Raw genomic sequence first — 13,164 nt, 5'->3', positions numbered from 1 at the left:
GTTTGACACTTCTCTTTTTAAAAAGCACTGCTGGGACTTCCCTGGCGGTCCAGTGGTTAAGATTCCACGCTTCCACTGTGGGGGGCACGGGTTCCATCCCCGGTCGAGGAACTAAGATCTCACATGCCAGGCAGTGCAGCAAAAAAATAAATAATAAATAAATTTTAAAAATAAAAAGCACTGCTGTCCAGGAGGTCACCTTATGATCAGGCCTACAAGGAACCACATCAGGTAGAAAATCATCAGTGGCTGATCGCCCCTCCCCACTCCTGAGAGAACTTTCCAGAACCTCCATCTGTGTTGTGGGAGGCACCCCTTCTTCGTGTGTGAACACCCACAGGTGTCTCTCCCACAAAGCCGGTCATAACAGGAGAATGTGAAGGGAAGGGGTAAGGATGGTTAGGGTGGGTGAGTTAATACGACATTTCATCCTTGGCATCCCCACCTGATTTCTCAGTAAAACCCAGACAGTTTTCACAGTTTTATGAACTACTGGGGGCTTCTCAGAACATGAGCCCATGGCAGGGTGTAGGGGACACTAATATTCAGCCAGAGCCTCTTCATTACCTGACTCCCTCTCCTAACTGCCTGGGCCTGTCCCACACCCCTAACAACGTGCCCCCTTCATCCCAGTAAACAGCTCTTCATGAGCCTCTGAAAGTCTTTCTGGGTTTGTTTTGGCTACCAAGCCTCCCCGCCGGCACTGAGGCCTCTCATTGGGTGACCCTGGAGCCCCTGGGTTCCAGCCAGGGCACAGGCCTGGGGTGCAGGACTTAGGGGCACCAGACACTTTGTAATCGAGAAAAGTATTTTAATGCAATATGCTAAAAAATCAAAATGAATGCCAAAAAATGATGAACAAAGTATCAAAAGTTTAAATAAAACCAGGATCCTCCAGGTACAACAAAAGGACATAAGTGGTCCACATTCCAGGCCTGGTGAGTGGGCTCAGGGTCAAGCTTCAGAGCCAGGCTCCGGGTCCAGCCAGTCAGTCCGTCCTTCTTCTCACGGAGCTCGTTCCCAGGAATCAGAGGCTCAGGGTCGCTGCAGGCCACAGCACCAGCCCCTTGAAGCGACCTGAAATGTCAACCCTGGGAGCATTGCAGGGAGCCCTGCTCTTAGCACTTAAAACATATACGGGGGCTTCCCTGGTGGCACAGTGGTTGAGAGTCCGCCTGCCGATGCAGGGGACACGGGTTCGTGCCCTGGTCCGGGAAGATCCCACATGCCGCGGAGCGGCTAGTCCCGTGAGCCATGGCCGCTGAGCCTGCGCGTCCGGAGCCTGTGCTCCGCGACAAGAGAGGCCGCAATAGTGAGAGGCCCACGCACCGCGATGAAGAGTGGCCCCCGCTCGCCGCAACTAGAGAAAGCCCTCGCACAGAAACGAAGATCCAACACAGCAAAAATAAATAAATAAATATTTTTAAAAAAACCTTATACGGCGCCGAGCCACTGTGTTTTTGGTTTTTGATTTCCAGCCCATTACCAATTGATACTTTGCACAATACAATAAAAAATAAATTTCTAGAAAAATGACATATAAAATGTAAGCCAACTTCTTAATTATATTTTATTATATATTATATTATTGCATTCAGCGGATAATTCCTCATTCAAATGACTGTCATGTTCCTAAATGCCTCCTCTCAATCTCTCAGCTTACCTGGTCATTAGCAGCCCATGCCCCAGCTGGTCCTCAGGCCATGTACTGACGACCACAGATCTGGTTCAGGCCCTGCCTGGCCCAGCTTCCCTTCCAGAAGGCAGGGGGTTCGAGGTTGGCGGGCGGAGGGGGGGGTGTCCTGGGGCTCAGTGGGGGCCAAACGTGTTCCCATCTCTATTCACATGCAAGTCAGAAATCACTGGGTTTTGGTCCCTCGAAAGGCCCATCAGCAGTTTGTCCCCAGTGATGGAAGCTGCATCCCATGTGCCTCACAAGATCAAGGACATGGAGACTGAGGGCTACAGGGAGTCACCTCTTCCACCCCATCACCTGCACCATCACCTTCCTCTTTCCCAATCCAGATCCTATTGGCTAACTCCGGAAGCCCTTCCAGGCCAGAGCCCAGATCAGGGGACTCTCTGCCCGCAACCTCGGAGGCTTGGTGTCTCCGCCTTGTCACCCCGCAGTTGGAACAGCTGGGCAGCTTCCCCTGGGCTCAGCCTGCTGGGCCAGGGAGACCCTGAACCTCTCCTTCCCTGAGCAGATGCAAGATGCTCAGCAGCAAAGGTGCCTGGGGCTCCTTTCTAGGAGATCAGAGGCCAAGAAGGGGTCAGAGATGAATGGGCATAAGAACACTACCACTGATAGAACAGCCGTCTTTCATTGAGGACTTTTGTCAACAGGCAATGAGCCAAATGCCTTTAACGATGATCCAATCTCATCCTTACGACTGTGAGATGGGCATTATTATCAGGCCCATTTTACAGATGAGGAAATAGAGATGTAGGTGACTTGCCCAAAGGCTCAGAGCATGAGTGACAGAGCTGGAATCCTCCCATGTGACCCCCATATGGGTCTCTTCTCAGGGCAAAGCCGAGTGGAGCCGGCCAGAGGACACCCAGGTGGGAAAGACAATGTGTGCCTCACCAGGGACACTCTTCTGGTGGCAGCCCCTGTGGTCAGCCCTGGCCTTCCGGTGGCTTCTCTGTCACCGAGGCACCAGCCACCTCAATCCTGCTCCCCTGGGCACCAAAGACCAAGACTTTCCCTTCAGTGGGACTCTCCCAGACATGAGGGAAAGCTGTGCAAGACAAGATGGGAAAGGCACCGTGGCCGAGCGCGAGCCTGGGACGCAGGCAGAGGAACTCGGACTCTGCCCTGTTTCCTGGGCAAGGGAGGGAGGTGTCATTAGGGCTGTGCCTGCCACAGCGGGGAGAGATGTAGCAGGAGATGGCACAGCGCGGGTCCAGGTGCGGAGACACAGCCTGAACGGGGGAGAGCAGGTGGGGATGGGAGGAGAGGATGGAGGCCCGGCCATCGCAGGGGAGGGGCAGGTCCTGAGGCTGAGGGACAGACAAGTGACCGTCCCCTCTCCGAGGGCCTCACACAGACCTCTCTCCCCCTTCAGCCCTTCCCAGGTTGGTTTCCTAAACACCGTGGATATGAACTCACTTTCCAAAACCACCCAGTTCAAATTGCCTGCTGAGGTGGCCACATTCCACCAGGGCATCCTCCGTCAGGGCGACCGGCTACCCACGCACAGAAGTAGCATGAAGGCCTGGCATCGATAACACGCTGGAGTCCAGAATCGGCCCCGAAGTGCGAGGGCTCAGGGGCGAGGACCGCAGCGAGGAACCCGCTCCAGGGGACCCAGCCAGGAGCAGGAGAGGGCCTGTCCTGTGAGCCGCAGGTGCTGGGGCAGGGCGGCAGCAATGGCCCAGCGTCCCCTCAGGGCACACACATGGCTTCGCTTGGTAAAACGTGGCTTATATCTTGAGAAAATTACCCAAGTCATCATCTAATACGCGGGCTGGGACAGTAAAAATTCGGTCTCCATTCTGGGACTCAGACTGCCAGACTCAGGCCCCTCCAGGTTTCAGAGCAAGTCTCTTAGGTAAGAATGTGCCAGGTGGAGCCTTACTGGTAAATGATCCGGGTGTCCAAAGGCCTCACACATTCTCAGCCATGTGTGGGAGAAACAGAAAAGCCACGGCCAGGACTCGGCAGAGGGGCCGGGCCCAGCACATTCATGCAGAGCGTTTCCAGATGCTTCATGTGATTCTCACTAAAGGTGGGCTGATTAGCCCATTTTATTTATTTATTTATTTATTTTAATAGAAAAGACTCTGATTTTTTTCCTTTTAATTTATTTATTTTTGGCTGCATTGTGTCTTCGTTGCTGCACGCAGGCTTTCTCTAGTTGCAGCAAGCGGGGGTTACTCTTCGTTGCAATGCGTGGGCTTCTCATTGCGGTGGCTTCTCTTGTTGCGGAGCATGGGCTCTAGGTGCACGGGTTTCAGTAGTTGTGGCACGTGGACTCAGTAGTAGTGGCTCGTGGGCTCTAGAGCACAGGCTCAGTAGTTGTGGTACATGGGCTTAGTTGCTCCACGGCATGTGGGATCTTCCCAGACCAGGGCTCAAACCCGTGTCCCCTGCATTGGCAGGTGGATTCTTAACCACTGCGTCACCAGGGAGGCCCTCGGCCCATTTTAAAGATTAGGAAACTGAGGTCCACAGAGATCAGCAATGGGTGACGCAGAGGTAAGAATCAGAGCCAAGACTGAGTTCCAGTTCTTTAAAGGCCTAGATAATTATTCTCTGCTTTGGAATTGTGTTGTCCACTGCAGACAAAGCACATTGGCTTTCTCAGAGACCACCTTCTCCTGGGAAGTGTCTCCTTTCAGTTAAAATTGAAATATGAAAGCCTACACAAGCTCTCACATGGCCCAGGTAGAGGGGAGGTTGGTGTTCTGAGAAGCACCCCTCAGAATCCACAGCAGAGCAGACACCAGCCAAGTGTCTTCATTTGACTGGGCTCTTCCAAGAGGCTCCTCCTGTTGGCACCATGGAGGGCTTGGGACAGCCTGGCTGCTCCCTCCCCACTGGGACCAGCTCCAATGTCCCCTGTGTTTTCTCTGCTGATGAACCAACGGGAGGCCCTGCTCCACCCCCACCCCATTCAGGGCTAAACAGAAAGACGAGGGAACGAGCAAACGTCACCTCTGAGAGCAGGTGCCGACCTGAGGCCCTGGGGACTCTTGGGAGATGTCTACCCAGACCTGAAGAGGGAGGGGCCGCGCCTGGCACGTGGTAGACAAAAACGTGTTATTGATGAGAAAAATGCCAGACAGTGGGAAAGAAAGCCATTCTCAGGTTCCACGTGAGGTGAGTGCCAAGAAGTTTGAAGGAGTGATTCTGAGTGCAGCAAACAACTAAGATTAATTCATAAGATAACTCCTAAAACAGAACTGTGCCTTCTAGGACAACAAGGACTTCATGGTAAACTCAGAGACGACCGGGACTTGGAGAGACCTGGATGACCACCTGACCGCCTTCCCCATCCCCAACTTTTGTGGAGAGGCTGTTAGGAGCCTCTGATCACTCCACAGGTGGGTCCAAACTTCCAGATGAGGACGAGAAGGGCTGGCTAAGCCGCAGCTTTGGGTGGGAGAGTGCAGCCGAGATGGGGCTGCTTAAATGCTCCTGCAGAGGAAGGAAAGCAACAGCATGAATGAAATAAGACTGTCCCAGAAGGTAGCAGAGATATGCTTCAAGTGCACACCCAGCCTATTATAACCTTCTGATACCAGGTGCAGAGGCTACAGTGATAGTTTCAAAAACAATAATTTCCCAGACTGATCACTGTATTCACAAAACCCAGCCAGCTGTCCAGGGCACTGTTCCAATGGAGGAAGGAAAAGTCCTACAGGATGTAGGACAATTTTACCCTCCAAGAAACATGCAGGAAATGAAAGAGTCTGAACATTGGCTCTGGCCAAGGTGGGACGGGACCCTAGGGCCCTGCAAATGAGAGCATGGCCTCGGGGGCAGAAGACCTGGGGCTGACGTGGGCTGCCAGTCACTAAGCCTCTATTTCTTCACCTACAGGACTGGGGCAACAGTGCTGCCTTAAACATCGCTTGACTGTGAAGATTAAATTAGATGAGGTATATAAAAGTGTGCTTTGCAAATTGTAAAGTACCTACGAATAAATATATAAGACCTTTAAATAAGAAATGTATCTCTACCCACTCTTAAGGCACCAACTCTCTCAGAGATAACAATGAAAACTGAAACAAAATACAACACACCAGAAGCAGGGCAAAAACACAGACTTTATGTCCTACCAGAATCCAAGGACCTGAATTTAGTTCACAGGCTCAGCTTGCCACCTGTGTGACCTTGGGCAAGTCATTTCCCTCATTTATAAAACAAGGAAGTAGGAATTGGAAAACCTCCAGGGTCCCTTCTAAGCCAAAAGTTTTATGAATCTGTACTCTGTGCTACCCGCATAAGCTTCTGGGGAAAATGCCTCAAGTAGTATTTCCTATGAAATCACCATGAGCTAGCTAAAATTGCTTTACACATTTGCTTTGCAATTTCTTTTCTCTTTCTATCCCATCTCTATCTGCTGGAGTATTGTCTATCATACACCCAGAGGAGCAAAATGATATAATTAATAAGGTTAAATTAATAGATAGATGCTGACTTTTGTGCCTCACAGGAGAGAATATACCTTTTTCTCAAAGGTGTATTGATGGAGCATTTGCAAAAACTTATACTTACTTGTCCAAAAAGATAACTCCTCTAAATTACAAAGAGCAGAAATTGTACAAGCCGTTCTCCAAACCACAAAATCCAACAAAAGCTAGACTGGAATGCTGAAAGCCTAAAAACCAAAAGTAGGTAGATAGATAGATAGATAGATAGATAGATAGATAGACAGACAACCCATCTGAAAACTAAAATAGTCTTCCTTTTGGGTTCAGAAAATGAATTATAAATACAACAGAAAACTAGAACATGACTTGTCAAAACTTAGACCATCAAAGCTGTGTTTGGAGGTAAATTCATAATATAAAGATGCCTTCATTATTAAAATAAAACAACACAGTTTCCACTTCTGGGATGACTGAGAGAGGAACTCCATGGAACCAGCAAAGCTGGCAAAAACTATTAAAAAAAAAAAAAGAACAACCGTTTAAAGTCTCTGGGAACTGTCCTAAGGGAATATGACAAACAAAGAAACATCTACTCAACAAAATCTACTAAAACTCAGTAAGAACAGCAAGAATCTGTGGCATTTCAGCCACAACCTGCTCTCTCCCTCCACATGGGTGTGGCCAAGAAGTCAGGGCTCCCTCACCCTTCAAATCCTAATAAAGGCTTACGTATCTCACTAGGAGGGACAGGCCACCAGCATTTCTCATTCCCCACAACTCCAAGTTGAGAAGGCTAAATTCCTGGTGAGTGTGACTGAGAGGTCAGGACAGCCTTCCTCCTGGCCACTGTCATGGCACAGAGGCTCTACCCCAGGCCGGGCAGGCCCGGAGGACTGGGCCCCCAACCGCCTGACCACAGCTTGCTCATGGGGCACAGTTTCCAAGAAGAGGCAAGCTGAGGAGGCCAGAGGCACCCAGAACTAGAGCTCAGAGAGTTTGCACAGGGGAGATTCAATCCATGAGAAAAGAAACCTCTGAGGTGCTCCCAAAGGAAACGACTTTATTTAAAACAGGATGTGAGGAAGTTCATGCCTAAGGGCATTCTTGAAAACAACAGCCTCTCTTAATTAAGAACAATAAGCTACCCAAGGTAGATCGTTCACCAGAGAGAACCAGGCAAAGAGAGAGCCAGGAGCCCATGCTACTCTCTCACCTGTCCCAGCTTCCCCGTCCCAACCCTCCCTTTCCTCAAGTCCATTCTCTATGTCTGCGTCTTTATTCCCGTCCTGCCCCTAGGTTCATCAGAACCTTTATGTGTGTGTGTGTGTGTGTGTGTGTGTGTGTGTGTTAGCATACGGCATTTGTTTTTCTCTTTCTGACTTACTTCACTCTGTATGACAGACTCTAGGTCCATCCACCTCACTACAAATAACTCAATTTCGTTTCTTTTTACGACTGAGTGATATGCCATTGTATATATGTAAGGCTCTAAAATCGATTGTGGTGGTGAATGCACAATTCGGGGAATATACTAAAAACCATTGAGCTGTGCACTTTATTTTTTTATTTTTAAAAACATTTTATTGGCCTATAGTCGACTTACAATGTTGTGTTGGTTTCAGATGTGCAGCAAAGTGATTCAATTATACATATACATATATTCGTTCTTCTTCAGATTCTTTTCCCATATAGGCTAATACAGAACACTGAGTAGAGTTCCCTGTGTTAGAGCTGTGCACTTTAAATGGATGAACTATATGATAGGTGAATTGCATCTCAACAAAATTGTTAATAAAAAAGGAATACAAAAAGTGAATGACCTCCATATTCATCGCAGTATTATTTCAAAGAATCCAGTCTCAAGAAAGAAAATAATGCAATAAAAACAAAACTAAATAACTTGGACAACTGAAAAGATGATGGAATTAATTTTAAAAATTAATTTTTGGACATCTTGCCACTCCTGTTTCTCTTTAAAATAGTCCGGATTTCTACGAAATGGTTTCAAGTGCTCCCTGAAAAACCCTCATTTCTAAAGACCTTCTCTTATTTGACTCTTTGAATGGAAAAGAATTTCCACTGGATGCTCCTAGGAGAGCATCTGTTCCCTCAGAGCCCTGCTGTGTCTTCTTCCTCTGAGTAATTCCCTATCAAGTGCCCCACAGGTGGGGCTGCCCATGCTGGGTTTTGCAGTTCCACCATCAATATGGGCCACATCCAGATGTGATACAAGTGCAGCTTCCCAGACAGCCTGGGAGAAGCCAGTACTCAGCTCCAAAGGCTTCTGGTCAGATCCCAGCCCTGGGAAAGAACCCCATTTTCCCAAAGATCCTTTGGACTAGGTCACCACCCATCACAGTGTGATCAGAGGGATGTGAAACTACCTGCCTGAAGAAGAAATTCTCTCATTCAGGAACCTCAGGCCCATTAGATTCTGTCACTTACTAGGCAGGTCATTTGGTCTCTCTGATCCTCAGGCTCCTCATCTGTGCAATGGGTGTACTATTGTAAGGATTAAGTAAAATACTGTATGTGAGAGTGCTTGGGACCTACTTCCTTTCTTCCTCAACTGTGGGCCAGGGGCTCACACCACTCTCCTGTCCATTCCTTCAGCTGCCTTTGCTCCTGTTGGGGAGGAAGAAAGTTTTCTCTACCCTTCTAGGTTCTTCTGGCAGGTCTAAAAAATAAATTGACATGAGAAAGATTAATAGGAGAAAATCAAACAAAAGTTTAACAACATATATACATGGGAGAGACCCAGGAAAACTGAATAACTCACCAAAATGGCCAAAGTCCTCACTTTAAATGTCACCTTCAGCTAAAGACAACAGAGGATGTTGGGAGTAGTGGTTTGGGACTTCGAAAGGGAGAAAGGCAATTCCCCTGGAGATGGAAAAGCACATGTTTAGTAAATAAATATTTGCTGGGCCCTGCAGAGACAATGGGACACAGAGTAGACTCTGATCTCTAAGTGTTCCCCTACCACACCTAGTTTGTATTGTGTGCAGACGTCTGGTGATAGCTCTATTCCTGTAATAGGCCCTCTATCTAAATTTTTCAGGTGATTACGGGGGTAGTTCAAAATTTCTTCCTGAGCCTTTTGGGCCTTGATAATTTTCAGCTTGAAATAATCTACATGCCAGAGACATTTTGGGGTGACAAATTTTGTTCCCTACACTCCAAACAGACTCGATCCCATGCTTAGAGGTGGCCTGGGTTCCAAGGAACCCCAGGGTCTCCAATTAAAGACTTAAAAGACTGCTTAGTCTGACAAACTTCAATTCAACCAAAGGTGAGGGACCCAGAAAGTAACAACCACATCCAATGAAATGGATAGGGACCCTCGGGCCCCTGCCTCTTTTGTCTGCTGTCTGGGTTATGGAACCGAACTTAGTAGCCACAGCAGGGCTGGTGAGAGGTGATGGATGCCAGGCGCTGGATACCCTTGACTAAATCCGATACCCACTGGTGTTTATAAACCCAGCTTCTGGAGATCTTCTCTGAAAGCCAAAACTCTTGGTCGGGTTGGAGGAAACTAATCCAATGTCCAACCCAAGACACAGCAACTGTCCCATCATCACTCCCCACATGAACCTGCTTCATCCAGCAGGGCACTGGCACAGTGGGCTGTTTAGCTACCACCGCCAGTTCTCTCTGGATTGAGCAACAGAGCATAGAGGTCTTCCGAGAGCCCACCCAGAAACGTTGCCCTGGCAAAACCCCCGCTGCCTGGGGAGAATGTGGGGAGCGGGGAGGACTTGGGAGTCAAGGTGAAATCTTAGAGCAGGGGGACACTCAGGCCACATCTCCTGCTGCTGATGGCAGGTGGCCATGGTGCCCTCAGACCAGGCCACTGGACAAGGTCTAAGACAGCCGCTCTCCCAGGGAGGTCCAGGTCCCATTAGAGGTGCAGCAGTCCTGCAGTTAGCCTGATTTTTCTCTCTACACAGCTGTGAAAGGACAGTTTTCCAGGCCCACAGCAGAGCCTGGCACCTCTGCAGAGCCAGGGGCAGAGAAGGGGAATCTGGTGCAAGAGTATTGCTGGGGAAGGTGAGGTCCAACAGGATGGGAGATCTTCAGCCTTCTGATGCTTCTGATGCTCTGCTCTGGGGCCTGGTCACTGGGGGCTCCTCCCTCCTCTGACTCTGTCATGGATTGAATCATGTCCCCCCAGAAGATATGGTGAAGTCCCAACCCTTGGTACCTGTGAAGGTGACCTTATTTGGAAATAGGGTCTTTTATTTTTTTATTTTTTATTTTTTTGCGGTATGCGGGCCTCTCACTGTTGTGGCCTCTCCCGTTGCAGAGCACAGGCTCCAGACGCGCAAGCTCAGTGGCCATGGCTCACGGGCCCAGCTGCTCCGCGGCATGTGGGATCTTCCTGGACCGGGGCACGAACCCGTGTCCCCTGAATCGGCAGGCGGACTCTCAACCACTGTGCCACCAGGGAAGCCTGGAAATAGGGTCTTTGCATATGGTTCTAGTGAAGTTAAGATGAGCACCAGGGTAGGTCCTTCATCCAATATGATTGGTGTCCTTATGAGAGGAGCAGATTGAACACAGAGACACACAGGGAGAATGCCATGTGACGATGGAGATTGAAGCTGCAGGGAGAAGGCAAGGAAGGATCCTACCCAGAGACTCGAGGGAGCAAAGCCCCACTGAATCCTGGCCTCTAGGACCCAACACAACTCTCTCACTGGGCTCCAGCATGAACCTCCAAGTCAAGAGACTTCTAGTTATTTCTACTTTTTCAACAGCAGGAAGAAAACAACTTGGATCTGAAAAGCAGAGGGAGAATTAAGAAACTAAGAGACTGGATTTCTTAATTGTTGTCTTAAGCCACCCAGCACACAGGGCTTTGCTGCAGCTAACACGGGCCCCAAATTCTGAAGCCTAATCCCACCCGCCACCTCTATCCACATCCCATGGGGACACAGAGACAGGGGGCGGGGGGGGGGCGCCTGAGAATCTGCGCTGGAGAAGGAAGTCAGCTGGGGGTGAGGGAGGTGGTCCAGGGGTACGCAGGACAGGAAAGGGTGGGCACGACGGAGAAAGACAAGGGGGTGCTGTCTTCTGGCAGAGTGGGGCCCCAGAGAGTGGAATCAGGTAAACAGAGGAAGCCTCAGATCCTTTCCAGCTGTGGACTCCGAAATGGCTGGGCCTGGGATCGAATCGTCTCCCCTCTGCTTTTTTGAAACCCTGGAGTTCCTGCCAACAGAACAAAAAGAAAGCCCCAAACACACCTATTTCCTATCTCAACATATATTTGATAACCCCAGGGTCCTGCCTTTCCCCAGACTCTAAATGACTGCCTCCCCCCAGCCCCCAGCCAAGCTCACTCCGGGTTCAACACGGCTCTCTCACTGCATCCAGCCTGAACCTCCAAGCCAGGAGAATTCCAGTTACTTCTACTTTTCCAGCAATGGGAAGGAAAAAAACAACTTGGATCTGAAGAGCAGAGAGAGAATTAAGAAAGTGCCTCAGCTCCAGGCATCTTTTTTTTAACCGCTAACTGGGCAATGAATAATTTATAGCCAAGAATGTTTGTAGGGGGATAAAACTGTTGACAAGTCAAGAAAAACCTCTTAGCAGCCTAACGGAGCAATCCATCTTCAAGAAGCAAGTTTCAAATGCATAGTTTGTGAAGACGCTGGTTGAGGTTGTTTCCTTTCTCCTTTTCTTTTTTTCCTTTTTTTATCTATATGGAAATTGGTGGGTGCTGAAATATATTTCACTTCAGCATGAACTGGGGCTGAATGATATCTCAGGCAAGAATTAAATCATCGCTTCATACTGCAAGAAATAAACACCAAGCCAGGCAGGGACCCTCGGCGCCCGCAGGGAAGGAGAGCAGGGACTTCTGGGGAGCTGAACAGAGGCGTCGGTATTCCATGCAGGACAGCATGCAAAGCCCAGGCTCAGACTCACCGGAGCAAGGGGGTGATGGATCCGGGAGAATGTTCCTCGGGGAGGGCCCCAAGCTAAGTGGTGGTGATTACACAGCTGAGACCTCCTCGTCTTTGAAGAGCCGACATCCTCCCCAAGTCCTCCTAGATCCGGGCATCAGGAGGGCACTGTGAGGACTTTGTGACATCGGTGGTTGGACCGAAGACAGTACGCCAAGAATCCTGACAGCTACAGGGTCAGTCTTGTATCAAGCACCTACCATGTTCCAGGGCCAAGCTCCTTCTGGATATCCTGTTGCTCAGTCCTCATGCTGGCTCTCTGGTTGGTACTAACTGGGCAGTTGGATCACTGCATGCCCCGCCCCACCCTGCTCCAGCAGGGCAACCTGGGAGCCAGAGCTCCCGGAGGACTTGTAACATTGCTAAACATCACACAGGTACAGGATGATAGAACCTGGCCTTGAAACTATGTCTCACCCACATGCTTATTCATCTCCTATGGTCTTATGGAGGTTGACTTGGTTTTCCAGAAATCGGCAGGTATTAGGATGCCCCCCCCATGTTCTCATCCCCTCAGTGCTCCCCCTACCTGCTTTGGGCCCCTGACTGACCAAGGTTCGAGTGGTTCCGTAGGCTGAGACCCAAGTCTAGACCACAGCCAAGCAGCTCCCCTGGGGACAGGACAGGTGAGGTTGGCACCATTCCTCGTAACTGTATTAATAATCTATTGCTGTGTAACAAATGACCCCACACCCAGCAGCTCTAAAACAACAAGCATTTTCTACCTCACGGTTTCTGTGCACTTGGATCCCAGGGGCAGCTTGTCTGAGTCCTCTTGTTCGGGGCCTCTCATAGGGCTGGAACCAAGGCGTCTGCTGGGGCTGCAGTCATTTCAAGGTTCAACTCTCGGCTCACCGACATGGCTGCTGCCAAGGTTCCATTTATCACAAGGTGTTGGATTCATGGCCTCGGTTCCTCACTGGCTGTTGGCTGGAGACATCTCTCAGTTCTTGGCTATGTGGACCCCTCCACAGGGCAGCTCACAACATGGCAGTTGGCTTCCCTCAGAACCAGCAAGAGAGCAAGAGTCACTCATAATGGAAGCCAGAGACTTTTGTAACGTAATCTCCAAGTGACACCCCATCAGGTG

Source organism: Mesoplodon bidens (genome assembly GCF_964165515.1).
Source record: "Mesoplodon bidens genome assembly, chromosome: 1".
NCBI lineage: Eukaryota > Metazoa > Chordata > Mammalia > Artiodactyla > Ziphiidae > Mesoplodon > Mesoplodon bidens.
Note: the sequence above shows the minus strand (reverse complement) of the source record.